Below are 15,000 nucleotides of genomic sequence, written 5' to 3' on the forward strand. Positions count from 1 at the left end.
GGTCAGTTCGGGCATGCCCCTCCCCCTCTCCATTTCCCCCTTCCCTCTCCCCCATCTCCTCTCCTACTCTCCCCTCCCCTCTCCCCCATCTCCTCTCCTACTCTCCCCTCCCCTCTCCCCCTCTTGCTCTCCCTCCCCCCCCCAAAAAAAAATAAACTGAGTAAGTACCGATTAGTGCATTTCATCCCTGGTCTCATTATGTAGAAAAAAAAAAAAAAATCCGAACACCTGGTAAGATAAGGTACATTTTCTATTTATGCACGTGGAGGAAATAATTTCCGTTTTCTTTATGGCACCTGGAATTATAATAATTTGGTCGGGATGCCTAAATGCATGGCGAGTCCGTATATAGAAGTAATTTAAAGTTGTTCTTAATGCGGGAGAGAGGGAGAGAGAGAGAGAGAGAGAGATAAGTGCATTTGCAAGGCAAATAGTATATCAAGAGCACTAGATTCTGCTGAAGTACGATTAGATAGGAAAAAATCTAGGTGTGTACACACGCACACACACACACACCAACGCACACACACATAAATGCACGCACGCACACACACACATACAAAACACACACACACACACACACACTCACACACACACACACACACACCTCGTGGCGCTGTGGTTAGAGTTCTCGCGTTCCACGACAGGGGTCCGGGTTCGACTCCCGCCTGGGTATGAAATAATTTCAGCATCGCTTCGCTGCGGGGTGTTACTCCAACTCTCGTGGGCGGGGAGTTGGGGGTGTGTGTGCGTGTAAGGTCACAGTATTACCCATAGATCGGTCATACGAGCTCTGAGCTCTCATCCGGGAGGTTAATAATTGTCGATCACGAGTCCAGCACGTAATCCAAGACCATGGTGAGTCACACACACAATCTCACACAAATTCCCTTCAATAGCGAAATATGAATTTCGTCAAAAATACATTTATTTGTGTGAATTATTATTAGTTTTTTGTTTTTTTTGCGCATAGATGAAATGTCATACGTTCATCACTGGCCCTGAACATGCTCATTAAATAACATCTTTGTCTCAATACTCTTCCTCATATCCTTAGATAAATGTGAGTATCTCCGTGGGCTTCTTGGGAGTTGGATTCATTTCCTTTTGAGTTTCATGGCCAAGGGAGACGAATCCAACTCCCACCAGGCGGTGCGAGAGGCTCAGGTCGGCCGGTTGGGCATGAAATCAGGGTCTGGTGGTCCGTGGCGCTTGGATCACTCTCCCACGGAGCTACTTCCATACCTGTGTTCATTGTAATCACCGAGAAGTTTGATCTCAAGCATTAAACATCACCAAGAGATTTTCAGTCTAATTTTTCGATGTGTCAGTCATTTTAAGTATTACTAATATATTTAATATTTCTTAATAATTCTAGAGAAGAGAATGTTAATTTATTTTTATTTACAATTTACCTGTTTGTTTATTATTTAACTATACCTGCGTATTTATTTATGTATTTTATCTATTATTTACATTATTATAGTTTTTTTATTTTTTACTTATCTATTTATCATTATGATTTTTTCGCATCCGACCTAGATATGGACCAAAAGGTCTCCTGTCGGCATGCTCCGCCTTTGTAATCAAGCCATAGAGTCAAGAGGAAGTACTTTTGATGAGGTGGAGCGTGTGCAGCTGTATGCTGTTAGTGAATTGTGGTGGGACTTCGTGTGGCATCATCGCTGACAGGGCATCGCCCTACCTGGTGTTTGGTGTGAAGGTTAGAAGGTCTCCTGTCGGCATGCTCCGCCTTTGTAATCCTTTGTAAATAGAATAAAATAGCAGCTAACCAAAGAAATGAACAAACAAATGAATAAATAATAATAATAATAATAATAATAATAATAATAATAATAATAATAATAATAATAATAATAATAATAATAATAATAATAATAATAATAATAATAATAATAATAATAATAATAATAATAATAATAATAATAATAATAATAATAATGAAAAAATACTAACGATAAATAAAATACACAAATAAAATCAATAAAAACTCAGTTTACGAGAGAAGAGAAGAGAAATAAGAAGAGGTATATGTGAAATATGAAGTTGAAAAATTATCTAAGAAAAAAAAATAATAAATGTTGGTTAGAACTCTGCTTAACGATCAGTAGGCCGATGTAATTGTAGCAATAAAAATAATAATGATAAATGATAATGGTGGCATAATGATGTGATTAATAATTATAATAAATGGACGCGACGAAAACAGTGCACCCAGTGAAGTATATAAGAACATAAGAATGGAGGAGAGTGCAGGAGACCATAAAGCCTACACTAGGTAGTTCCATGTTCCTTACCTCTTGTCATCTGTATCCATAAAGTTATCTAATCTTCGCTTAAAACAACCAATTGTTTCAACGCTCACTACATGGTTCCTAAGCCTATACCATTCTTTAACCATTCTGTTGGTAAACCAATTCTTGCCTATTTCCTTCTGTAACCTAAATTACACATACACTTACGCACACACACACACACACACACGCACACACACACACAGCTTACTGTTTTGTTTTGTTTATTAATGCTTGTAACAACATCTTTTCACTGTCATAGTCATAATCTTGTAGAATATATATTTTCAGCAGTAATGCTGCTATACCCAATAAACCGTATTATATTATCATTATTGATTATTATTATTTATCATTACTATTATTATCATCATTATTATTATTATTACAAAAACAAAAACAATTCTGGTTCATTTACGTTCTTGAAGGAACTCTTGTGAACATCTCCCGACATCAAAACTCTCAGACTTGCCGCTTCTTGAACCCTTTGAGCTTCAAGGGTGAACCCGCTCCTCCAGGAGCCCCACACTAAAGGGCGACCTGGGCTTTTGAATACAAACTTAACCTGCTTCGTTGCAGACTTAAACCGGACTAAAAGAAGTCAACGTCACTCTCAATGTAGTTTGTCTCCTTCACCGTCTGGATGTATCTGACAGTGACGCGGTAAGAGAATAAACACGTGGAGGTGATGGAGGTGGAGGTGAAGGTGGAGATGGAGGTGGAGGTGGTGATAGTGTTGCCGGTGATCATGATAGCGTTGATTTTTTGTGTGTGTATGTGTTTGCGTGTGCATGCGTGTGCGTGCGCACGTGCATCCATGTGTGCGTGCATGTGCATGCATGTTTTACATACATACATACATGCATACATACATACATACATACACACTATACTTATTAAATCTTATCTCCTTACATACACATACACACACATACACACACACACACACACACACATTTCATACAAGACTTGAAGACAGCATGACATACATATATACATACACACACATATAAACATATATACATACATATACACATACATATATACATACATGTATACATACATGTATACATACATGTATATATACATATATACATACATACATGTATACATACATGTATACATACATACATATATATACACACACAAACACACACACACACACACATATATATACATATATATACATATACTGTATATATATATATATACATACTGCTATCTATGTACCAAGTGCTTTTTTCTTTTCCTTACAAGGGAGGTAGCCAGGTGAAGGGCACTCATTTCACTCCCCTGCACCACCCCTTCCCGCCCACTGCCCTGGGGGGTCAGAAGCAATGCAGCAAGACACAGTACACCCACAGTAAGGCCTCTTCACTTAATCTGCGACACCGCCCTCTCTCCGTCCCCTCATGCAGAACAAAACAGGGAGAAATCCCTTCTGGCTGCGTCAAAATACAATAGATACAAATTGAAATATAAGTGTACAGCCACACGCATATTATATACAAGACTTGAGGACAACTTAGCCGAAGGGCGCTGAGGTCCATCGAACTCGGGAAGGTCGTCCAGGAACCTGATCCAAGAACCTCCTGGCGAAGTAGAGGAACCTCCTGGATCCGGTTTAGCAAAGAGGCGGAGGGGCAACTAATCGCTGACATCGTCGTCAGCGCCCCCGTCAGAAGAATCAAATAGGTCCTCAGATCACAGACAAATCCTCAAGAATATCTTATCCGTCTTGTGTGATTCTGTTCAGGTGAGGGCTGTGTAAAATGTGTGAACTGTGTGAACTGAACTGTGTGAGGACTGCGTGACCTGAAGCCACAGACAAATATCAACCCTATTTCCTTCGATCATAAGGGTCACTTTAGCCGACTCTTTTTTGTAGTCTGGTCCATCCCCAAATTTTCGTTCAAGCATTGCACCCTTAAACTCCAATCAATCTATCAATCAATCGATCAATCAATCAACCTTTCCGAGTCCATTGCTGAACATAGGACTCTCTGGTATCATTCCATGCCTTGCACGACTACTCAAACCTCTGTCACGTTGTTTCTGGGAACTTTCGTCTACATTTCTTCTTTGTCGTGTCACTGTCACAGAACTCACACACACAGACAGAAGTGCATAAATCAAGCTTCCTTCTCTCCCCCCCCCCTTTTTTTCTCCTAATTCGCGAATATGGGAAACTGAAAGTGAAGGAGACAAATCGACGTTTACTAATGGCGATTCCAAGAAGCATATGGCGCAAAAAAAAACAAAAAAAACGCGAATATGAACAACAAAGATAGGAGTCAAATGGAAAGAGAAAGACAGAGACAAATACATTGGCAGACATGAAGAGAGAGGTAGATCAGATAGAAAGGAGGGAAGGGTGGAGAGAGAGAAAGAGAGAGAGAGAGAGAGAGAAGAGAGAAGAGAGAGAGAGAGAGAGAGAGAGAGAGAGAGAGAGAGAGAGAGAGAGAGAGAGAGAGAGAGAGAGAGAGGAGGGAGAGGAATTCTTATACGTGCAGCTGGAACTAAGAATGAAAAAAAAATATTGAGCCAATAAAGATCAATCTAAATGATTTAAGAGATCTACTTTTGACCTTATAAACAAACGATACTCTTATAGATTATATAATAGCTTTGCTTCAGCCAGAATTAAACCTCTAAATGCGCCAAATTCCTCACAGTACTACTGTTAGGTACTCCATGGATTGTCTTGTTATGGCTAATACCAGAGGACTTTAGTCGTCTTAAATGTCATCGCAGCAAAAGCTTCTAATGTTGGACCTGTCAACTACCTAGACTGAATTGTTCATTTTATTTTGACTGTCGTCAGGTGATTTTATTCGCTTCAGAGGACACTATTCCCTTACTCTCTCCTCCAGGGTAGTCAAAGTATAAAAAAGGTGAGGAGCATACGCCAGGGAGCGTTTAGTGTCTGCGGCCGAAGCCGTCACTTTAGCCCCATTATGCGTTTTAGGGACTGCTGCGGCAGGTAGCAAACAGTTACCGTATGGGGTACAGGACTCGAACCTGGAACTAAGCGAATACGAGACCAGCACGGTTCCAATTACGCCAATACTGCAGTGTTGAATAGTTTTTTGGTAAACAATGACCGAGTGATTCTGTCGAAGAAGACTTTGGTGAAGATCTCTTTCAATCAATCAATCAATCAGTCATCCTAAGTCCTCTGCTCAACAAAGGCCTCCTTCACAGCACTCCATGATTCACACGACCGCGCCATCCTCTGCCACGTCACTCCTGCAAACTTCTTGATCTCGTCTCTCCACCTTCTGTCTGGTCTCCCTCTTCCACGCTTCCTATCTCGCGGCGTCCATTCAGTAACATACTTGCTCCATCGCGCATCAGTCGTTCGCACTAACTTACCTACCCAATTCCACTTCCTCTCTTTCACTGCCCCCACAATATCTTTCACTCTAGTCTGCTCTTTCATCCAACTTGCTCTCTTTCGGTCTCTCAGTGTTATTCCTATCATTGATCTCTCCATTTTCCTCTGTGCATTCCTTAGCTTTGTCTCCATCGCCTTGTCTTTCCACCTTCTGTCTGATCTCCCTCTTCCACGCTTCCCATCTCGCGGCGTCCACTCAGTAACACACTTGCTCCATAGCTCATAAGTCATTCGCATTAACTTATTTACCCAAATCCACTTCCTCTCTTTTACCGCCTCCACAATCTTTCACTCTAGTCTGCTCTCTCACCCATCTTGCTCTCTTTCGGTCTCGCAGCGTTATTCCCATCATTGATCTCTCCATTCTCCTCTGTGCAGTCCTTAGCTTTGTTTCCATCCCTCATCAGTCGTTCGCTTAACTTACTTGCCCAATTCCACTTCCTCTCTTTTACAGCCTCCACAGTATCTTACACTCTAGTCTGCTCTCTCACCCATCTTGCTCTCTTTCGGTCTCGCAGCGTTATTCCCATCATTGATCTCTCCATTCTCCTCTGTGCAGTCCTTAGCTTTGTTTCCATCCCTCATCAGTCGTTCGCACAAACTTACTTGCCCAATTCCACTTCCTCTCTTTTACCGCTTCCACGACCGAGGTCGCGTTGGTGTGGGAAAATGTCCGGCTTGGCTTTGACCTCCTCTCAAGCGCCGGACACCTTTCCATGCTGACGCAGCAATACTCGAACGACACTTTGACCTTTTGTACGTTTGCATATGTCCGTTCGACTGATAACAACTACACCATCATCAACAACAGCCAAGAGTATCATCAATATCATTATCATTCACATCATCAACAACAACCAAGAACAACATCAACATCACCAACAACATTATCATCATCATCATCAACAACAACAACCAAGAACATCAACATCATCAACATTATCATCAACAACATCATCAACAACATCAACAACAACATCATCAACAACAACCAAGAATATCATCATCATCATCAACAACATCAACATCCATCAAAAACAACAAATCCCTCTTTGTCCATTTCTTTTTTAAGAAAATATCAATTCTAATCGTAAGAAAATACGAAAGACGTTTAATTTGTACATTTTTGAGCATCGATCATTGGCGGATAGAAGACCAATTTTTTTTTTTCACGGGATTTTGATTAACATTTTCCTTCAATTTTGACAAGAGAGGGGACCCCTCTATCACGGAGAGAGTTAAATTGAAATTAAACTCGAAATCAAACTCAAAATGAAGTAAAATAAAATGGAATAGAATAAGATAAAATAGAATAAAAGAGGATAGAATAGAATGAAATAAGATAAAATGATATAAAATCAAATAAGATCAAACCAAATAAAATAAAAGTGATATAAATGAAGATAAAATAAAATAGAATAAAACAAAATAAAATAATATAAAATAAAATTAAGTAAGACAAAATAACATGATACAAAATAAATAGAATAAAAAAATAAGATGAAACAAAATTAAACAAAAATAAAATAACAAAAAAATAAAATTAAATATAATAAGAACTTCAGCCAGCTTACTATTGCCTCGATTCTTTCCTACAAGAGACCCGCGGCCCCAGGAAATCCGGCAACTGCCACTATTTCTACCCATAAGTCAGTCAGTAAAGATATTTTGTGTCCCTGTGTTTTAAGAATGTATATAGGACAACGTAGTGTAATGTAAATTGTATCTTCTAACTTTTTTAATCTTAAGTATTTTTGTAAATGTCTACAGGAGACTTTATTCGTCATGAGAGTATTTAACACAATCAAGCTTACAAACATATAAACCGAAATTCTATTACGATCCCAAAAATACCATAATGTATCAAACCGAAAACGAGGAAATGCTTGTGCTTGAGTGAAACCTATAGCTCTGAACGATAATAAATGGAATGTCCGTTCCCGACCTTTGGGCAGTATATCGTCTTTCTCTCCCTCCCCCCAACCACTGCCAAAAAGAAAGAAGAAAAAAAGAAAGAGGTATGACATCACTCCCTCATGACCTTTGACCTCATAACAGGTGTCAAGATGCCCGTCATCACAGTCGTGATGCCCCGTCGATACGCCCCAACGGGATGCACTTAGGAGTCATCACATCACGAGGGTGTGGTGATGAAAGAACGGACGGAAACTGTGATGCGTGGTGGTGATAACACGTAATGGAGAGCTGGCAGCTCGGCGTGGTGTAATTTAGTGGTGATGCATGTTAGTGCAGATGTCGTGTTTCTTGTGATTTAGTGACGCTAAGAAGTATTGCTCAGGGGCGTTGGTCGCCAATCAGCTGATCACCAATCAGTTGATCGCCATGACTGTGGCTCTCTTCCCCGATATTCATTTTAGTGTTGATTTAATATGCCGTCAGGTGATTTTATTCAGTGAGAGGATAAAACTTTTTTCGAATGTTTTCAAACGTTCAGAATGTTTCGAAGTTGTTTCGAAGTTGTTTCAAAGCAATTTCGAAGCAGTTTCTAAGCTGTTTCAAACCTGTTTCATATATGATTCGAAGTTGTTTCGAGGCAATTCCAAAGCTGTTTCAAACCTGTCTCAAAGCTGTTTTGAATCTTTCAAAGCTGTTTCAGAGTTGTTTCAAAGCTGTTTTGAAGCTATTTCAAAGCTGTTTCGAACCTGTTTCAAAGTTGTTTCCTATGTTTTAAAGCTGTTTCGAAGTTGCTCCAAAGCTGTTTATAAGCTCTTTCGAATGTTTCGAAGTTGTTTCGAATTTGTTTCAAGCTGTTTCGAAGATGTTTCGAAGTTATTTGGAAGTTGTTCGAAGTATGTTTCTTAGATATTTCAAAGATGAATCATAGATGTTCCTTAACTGTTTCGTACTTGTTCCAAAATTGTTTCCAAGCTGTTTCAAACTGTTTCCAAGCTGTATAGCCCATTTCAAATAATCCCTTAGTATCTACCCCGGGTGCCGTCAGACGATTTTATTCAGCTGAGGGAAGGAGGCCAGATCCGCCCACCCCCACACTGGAATATTCCCTAAGACAAGTAGTTCTCCGAATTTTTCACTCGATTTCCCAATTCATTAATGCTCAACATCCGTGTGTTTCTCCTTCATTTCCTCCCAAATTACACTCTGCCAAAAAAAAAAAAAAGAATGATAAAATAAAATAAAATAAAATAAAATAAGAAAATAAAAAAATAGGAGAAAATAATATATGTAATGATGATGATGATGATGATGATGATGATGATGATGATGATGATGATGATGATGATGATGATGATGATGATGATGATGATGATGATGATGATGATGATGATGATGATGATGATGATGATGATGATGATGATAATGATGATAATAATAATAATAATAATAATAATAATAATAATAATAATAATGATAATAATAATAATAATGATAATTATGATATAAAAACAACAATGACAATAACAACAACGATAATAATAATAATAATTATAATAATAATAACAATACTGATAATAAAATAATAACAATGACAATAATAATTAATAGTAATAATAACAATACATTAATGAAGAGAAACCTTTCGCTTTATTACAAAATTGACAAACACAATTACCCCATATTTGGATAGGTTTCTATGACAGGTTTTCTATATTCAGATTCCTCATATTACATAGAAATATATTATTTATAACAACAAGCCATAGACACCATAAAGTCTGGTCATGGCTTCCTTGGGAGCCTTAGGTTATAGAAAAAAAAAATAATAATAATAATAATAATAATAATAATTTACTATAATTTCATAATTATGCAAAATACGTTATAGTGTATTGAGAATATAATCAATGCAAATTACAGTAATATTGATCAAAATATTATTTATTTATAACTTTATAAACACATTATTAGAATTAAAATAAATTAAAATTGATTTAGATTAAACCTAGATAAATTCTAAGAATAAATATTTACAAAAGATAAATAAATATATGAATAAATAAAGATCTACAGGAATTTTAAAGAAGATAAAAAAGAAAAAATCCAAAGCAGCCGCGCAGACAAACAAGACGAAAATCGTTATTTTCCAACGAGACGACAAAATCATAATTTTCGACGCTTTCGTAACAAGCTCATTATCTTCCCTAACCGCTGACCGTAAATCTAGTTCTTCAGATAACACAACACTTGGGACGTGTCAACATGCAGGTTCAGACAAGCATGCGTAGCGATGCAACCCTTCAATTCCGTACCAGTATTCGTGCATCTCCAACACGATCAATATTAGCACAATATATTGATGCGGTATGTTAAAAACATTGACAATATTTTCATATATTGACAATAAATTGACTGACACAATATTGCCCAAAATGTCCTCATCTATAGAGTCAATATATTGGAAAATATTGACATTATTTTCAGTATATTGAGGCAATATATTGAAAAACATTGACATTATTTTCATATAATGACAATATGACATCCTATTATCCCAAATGTCTTCATCAATATATTGAGACAATTTGGTGGAAAATATTGATATTATCTTCATATATTGACAATATATTAACAATAACATAATATTGCCCAAAATGTCTTCATCCATAGAGGCAATATATAGAAAAATATTGACATTTTCACATATTGATAACATATTGACAATATGACCTACTACTGGCCCAAACGTCATCAATATATTGAAAATATATTGCCACGATATAATTTACTGAATATACATAAGTACATCAACAATATATCAACACGTAATGGCAATACATTGACTACTTACTGACACAAAATATTCACTACATATTGCCAATGCTATTATCACCACCCTCAACCATGGCTCCATCATTAATATGTCTACACTATTGACATATCATATAACACGGTTTATTGCACAGTAACATTGACTTTGTTTATATATATATATATATATATATATATATATATATATATATATATATATACATATATATATATATATAATTTTTTTATATTCATATTTCAGAAAATAATAAAAGGGTGATCTAGTAGAGGTATTGAAATAGTTCAACGGCTTTAACAAGGGTGATGAGGGAAAGGTCATCATATTAAGACATCAGAGCAAGACGATGTAATGAACTTAAATTAGACAAACTTTGGTTTAAGAAGGAAATAGACAAGAACTGGTTTACCAACAGAATGGATAACGAATGGAATTGACTTAGTAACCATGTAATGAACGCTAAAACAATTGGTTGCTTCAAGAGAAGATTAGATAACTTTATAGATAGAGATGGTGGTAAGGGACAAGGAACCGCCTAGTGTAGGCTTTATGGTCTCTTGCTGTCTCCTTCAGTTTTATGTTCTCATAAATTACGCGAAATAGTCAATCGAATGATCAGACCTTCCCAAGCTCTCCCACGACATGCACGACTGCGCCACCCTCTTTCTATCTCTCTCTCTATATATATATATATAAATATATATATATATATATATATGTACGTATGTATGTATACCTCACTGAAAGTGGTGACTAGTGGTGCACTCTTTATTTTTTAAGAGCATTTTCCATATGTCTTACTATGAATTTGTTTCACTTTGAAGGGAGGTTTATAACCACAATAGGTGGTCATTATAGCTAGATCGCGATTTCGGGTATAAGAGCCTTCTTCTATGTGGTAAGGGAAGAATGTTCCGAACAATGAAGTGATATATTATATATGTTTGTGTTCATACTTGCTCTTCACAGGGGGAGGTTACTGGATAACTGGGAGAAGTTACAGGGTTGTTCGGGCAGTGGCATGTTGTCGTATGCTTGGGAGAGCCTCAGGCATGGGGTGTGAGGAAATGTCGCCTGCTTGGATTTGTGGTGTTTTGTCCCATACTTGGTTTGTGGTATTTTGCCCCATACTTGAGTTTCTGGCGGTCTGTTGCGTGCTTGAGTTAGTGGCGGTTATTCGCAAGCTTGGGATTGCCTTAAGTTCCTCTGCTTGTATGTTTAAATTTGGGCTTAACTCTTTGATACATAATGGTTCTAATATTGGGAGGTGTTTATTGTATGTACATATATCCAAAATCCCTGCAATTTCTTCTAGCATATTTCTTGTTAGGGCTATGCTATGTTCAGTTCTTAGGTGGTTTTAGGGGCTCTTAATGTAAGGTGGAAAGAAAGCCGACGGCATAACCTCATTGTCCATAGCAAGATATATGGAAAATACTCTAAAAAAAAAAAATGATAAGTGCACAACTAGCCACCACTTTCAATTAAGTATGATTAAAAAGGTTAAATCTCTCAAGATTGATTATCCTTACAATTTAGTTAATTTCGATGTTACTGGGCTCTTTACTCATGTCCCAATTCAAGACGTTTTAACCTTTCTCCCAAATGTTCTAGGCAACAGTACTTGTAAGAATTTTATATAGTTAATAAGTTTGTGTGTAAATAATTCTTCTTTTGTCTTTGAGGGGAAATATTACACACAGACCTTCGGGATGGCTATCACCGGTTTTAGCTAACATTTACATGGAATATTTTGAAAAATATTTATTACCAACTATTAAAGATGAAAAAGTTATTTGGTTCAGATATGTAGACGATGTTTTGTGTTTCCGGCCTAATAACCTATCTATTGATGATTTCCTTATTAATCTAAATTCACTGGTACCCTCCATGAACTTCACTCTTGAAATAAAAAATAACAACAGTTTGCCCTTTCTAGATGTTGAAATAATTAGAGATAATGGTACTCTGAAAACAAAAGTCTATAGAAAGCCTACCAATATTCTTTCCTATGTTCATTTTTATTCCAATCACCATATGAATGTAAAAAGATCAGTTTTTATTTCCATGTACTTGAGAGCTTACAGGATTTCAGATCCTGAATTTATTGATGACGAAATTAGAACTATCCGGAATATTGGGGGAAAGTTAAAATATCCCACTCGTATTCTTAATTAATGTCACAATGCCACCAAGAAACGCTTTTACAAAGTATACAATCAAGAACAAGGAAACCATAAACAACTTAATACACTTGTTCTTCTTTTCATGAAAGTTTTCTTAGTATTGTCAACTTACTCAAGGAATTGGTTATCAAAGTAGCTTTTAAATATGACCACACCATTAAGAAAACTTTAATTAAGAACAGCCCTCCTAACAACAACGGTTTGGTCTATAAAATTCCTTGCCAAGATTGTAACAAATTTTATATTGGACAAACTGGGAAAAACTTGGAAACAATGATTTCCCAACATAAAAATAGTTTAAATCTGCCCAGGGAAATAATGCGTATTTTAAAAATAAAGCATTATACAACCATCATATTGATTGGCCTATGGTAACAATTCTAGCCAAAGGAAAAAGCCTACTGGAAAGAATAATAATAGAATCCTGCTTAATATCAGGCACATTTGATAAAAATGGACATTTTAAAAGTGATAAGTTGGTAACCCAAATGGTGACCAAAAATGTTTCCGCCAGATTGAACCTTATGTGTTGGTCAGGTCGATAGGGGTAAGGTCATCCCCCCTTCTCGTATTGTATTGTCTCCCCCTCCCCCCCTACGAATGCTGCCCGATATTTACATTTAAACACAACTCTGTATCTCTTTCATTTAGTCTGAAGATGTAATATACGAGAGTTCTTACTGTCTACAAGTTTCCCTTCTCATGTGGTTATTTTGCATTTTTGCATCACGGTGATGTGATTGCTTGCACACACACACACACACACACACACACACACACACACACACACACACACACACACAAACACACACACACACACACACATATATATATATATATATATATATATATATATACATGTGTGTGTGTGTGTGTGTGTGTGTGTGTGTGTGTGTGTGTGTGTGTGTGTGTGTGTGTGTGTGTGAGAGAGAGAGAGAGAGAGAGAGAGAGAGAGAGAGATAGAGAGAGAGTACAGCTGCCATGTAAGCCCGTCTTTATAAACAAATAAATTTCTCCGCCAATAAGGAATATAATAAGAACATCTGGCTACCATATGACTTGGTGTTTGAGACCCTACCGTTCGATAACAAATATATAAATAAATTGATAATATATAAAAAAACATCATAGGACTACAAACCTTTCCTATTCATATGTTAAATATTCATCCTTATGCAAGTAAAGGCGTTTCCTTTCATACGATTCAAACATTAACATAACAATAGTCTATTTTATTCCGATCAGTTCCGATGATCAACATCTGTTCAATAAATCCAGAGACTTTCACCCTCATCTTAGGTCTCACTCTACACTCCACAATTATCATTATTCACAGTCAGATTTATTTTGTAATATCACACATTTTCCCGCCTTCCCACTTTCTCTCCCTCTCGCTCTATCTCTCTCTCTCTCTGTCCCTTTCTCTTCCTCTCTTTCTCTCTCTCTCTCTCTCTCTCTCTCTCTCTCTCTCTCTCTCTCTCTCTCTCTCTCTCTCTCTCTCTCTCTCTCTCTCTCTCTCTCTCTCTCTCCTTCTTCCTTCTTCGTCTCTCTTTTTCTGGCTCATTCTACCTCTCTCGTTCTTTCTCATTTCACTCTTTCTCTCTCTTTCTGTCTCTTCCTCCATTTCTCCTTCTCTCTCTCGCTCTCTCTCTCTCTCACTCTCTTCATTTCTCCTTTTCTAAATTTCTCCCTCATTCTCTCTCTCTCTCTCTCCTCTCTCTTTCTATGTATTTATTACCCTCCCTCTCTCTCCCCTTTTCATTGATTATTTTGAAGAAAATCGCGCTTTAGAAAATACAAACGAATAAAATATTTGAGGAACTACAACTGATATATAAATGGCTGAATAAATTACGTAATTAAAAATATATATATGCATATTCTAATGACCTTTGCCCCTAATGATGTAGAAATAATAAGTAATAATAGTAATAATAAAAGTAATAATAAAATCATTATAAGAAATAATAGTAATAAAAACAATGACATAATATAGAAAATACCAATTTAAAATAACGATAAATGAAAAATTATAATAAGTTAAAAATAACTAATACTAACAATAAACATTGTATGTTTATAACAATGATAACAATAAAGAATTAGATCTGAATCGATTTTGCCAATAAATAAACAAAAAATATATTGGAAACCTCTGTGAGCAACACAAGACATTAAATTGTATCTCGACTTACGATATATCGTATCTCGAGAATGAAATACGAGGCCCTTCCCGTCCAAGATACGACATCGTATCTTTCACCTTTTTTTATAACAATCTCTAAAGAAATATATTTTAGTATTATATTCGTTGCACTTTTTAATTTGTATTTACCGACATGCATGCCTTGGCTA

This window comes from Oratosquilla oratoria, chromosome 11, assembly GCF_046742065.1.
Source record: "Oratosquilla oratoria isolate Oo_2021 chromosome 11, ASM4674206v1, whole genome shotgun sequence".
NCBI classification, from domain to species: Eukaryota; Metazoa; Arthropoda; class Malacostraca; order Stomatopoda; family Squillidae; genus Oratosquilla; species Oratosquilla oratoria.